Raw genomic sequence first — 1,982 nt, forward strand, 5'->3', positions numbered from 1 at the left:
AAACCATTCTGGGTCCAGCGAGTTAAAACAATATACACAGCAGCAGAGTAAAATGCCTTACATATTAAAGAAAACAACATTTTTTTTTGCCATGTGAATTCAGGATTCTAAGAACACTTAGAAGGTATCACAAGTTTATATCGAAGACATTGCATTGATACTTCTTATATTCTAATATATATTCTAAACTTAATTATTTATATTCCAATCTATTTATTGTAATAAATATCAATTTATTTGTCAAATTATCGATTAATTCTAGTAAGTTTCATTGTGTGAAACATAAAATTAGCACACATAAATATAAAATATATAACTATATGTAATATAAGGAATGTTTTTCATTGTTCTGTTGTGGTTAGGGTATCAAAGGCAACTCTGTTTTACAGTATTATTCCATTATCTCTACCTCAGAGTTTGGTAGAGTTAGACCTAAAGCTTTACCATTTGTAGATTTACAGCCTAGAGGCAAGAGGAAACACTGAGATTAAAACATTACCAATTTAAGGCCTAATATCAAGGAAAAAATATGGACTTCTCCTGGAGCTATGGAAATATTTGGTGATAGAAATTCAGTAGTGTAAGTTCCTGCCTGGTTGGATGGTAGACAGGTCAGGACATTAGGTAATCATGCATAAGAACAATTTTTTCACCTTTTTGGCTTTAGCTACTTTTGAAATGGTAGGTATAATAAACAATTATATTTTGATAAAATACTTTCTAGTCAGAACTGTTTATTTCTCCATGATCCCTTGTAACTAAGATTAGTTTTTTTCCAGTAAGATAATCTTTGCTGTCAGGGTAAGATATTCTGGTTGGTCTGTTACTACATGGAAGAAGGGTAAAGGGCCAGTAGACATTTGTGCCAGTAAGACCTCATTTGGGAAATTTTAAGCTGCAAAATTTTAGAAGTAGCTCTTCAGCAAGGCTTACTTTGAATCCATTAGCTCCACAAAGCTAACTCAATTGATAAATAAGTACTTGAAAAGCCATATCTTTGAATCTAGCTATAAAGGCTTCAAAGTATGATGAAATTTAAAATGAAAAAGACTTAAAATAGTCATTGGCAAAATGATTGCAAGTGTGAGCAATCTACCGAACAATATATTTTTTCCACTATACACAGAATTTCAGAGAAATAAGATCAATAGCATTGTTAGTAACAATAAGGTTTCCTTGTTACAAATAGGCAGCCAAGGATATATGCCTGTATAAAGATTGCATCATTAAATACTTAAATTCACAGGATACTACATGCTTCGGCAGCACGTATACATAAATTACAACAATATAGAGATTAACATGCCACTTGGACAGGGATGATCTGAAAATATGCGAAGTATTCCATATTTTTCATTCTTCAGATGCAAGAAATGAAAAACAGTTATTAAAAAGTTGATTACAAAAATACAAGTGTAACATCACATGCGATTCATATAATTAAAAGTTAGTTTGGCATCAGTGTATTACATCTTCACCTTAGAAAGGTCTTTACATAGCATAACTTTACAAAACTTTGAAATTAGATAACATTTTAATTTTATCCCAAAGAAATAAAATACTATAAGGACCTAGGAGAAAAAAGAATCTTAAACTGTTTTTATATGGAATGCAATCTGTAAGGACACATTTATTAATGAATATATATAATATAGAACAATGTAGTATTCAAAGTATTATATCTAGGAAAGAATGAAATAGATTATGGACATCTTACAAACAAAATACAGAATATGTTAAAATATACTTTCTTCAGACAAGCATCAGAAATATCTTTAGTTTCTGTACTACTCATTTCAACAGATACGTTAAAATTATTTCTGATTTAAAAAATCACAAGCTCTACAGAAATCATTATAGATGTACACAAACAACTCTTGAATATATTTTGAAATCAAAGTCAGGCAATTCATTTGGAAGAATACCATGGAATCCATGAATTTTTAAAGTAAGATATTGCTGTTGCTTTGTATTGTGAAAAT

The 1,982-nt window shown here is 29.8% G+C and overlaps 1 pseudogene; it reads left to right on the forward strand.

The window, feature by feature from the left end:
• Window positions 1-1,254: 1,254 nt before the first annotated feature.
• Window positions 1,255-1,354, forward strand: LOC122096920 (annotated as a pseudogene).
• Window positions 1,355-1,982: the final 628 nt, after the last annotated feature.

The sequence above is a fragment of the Dipodomys spectabilis genome, unplaced genomic scaffold (genome assembly GCF_019054845.1).
Source record: "Dipodomys spectabilis isolate Male_0828 unplaced genomic scaffold, ASM1905484v1 ptg000402l, whole genome shotgun sequence".
NCBI classification, from domain to species: Eukaryota; Metazoa; Chordata; class Mammalia; order Rodentia; family Heteromyidae; genus Dipodomys; species Dipodomys spectabilis.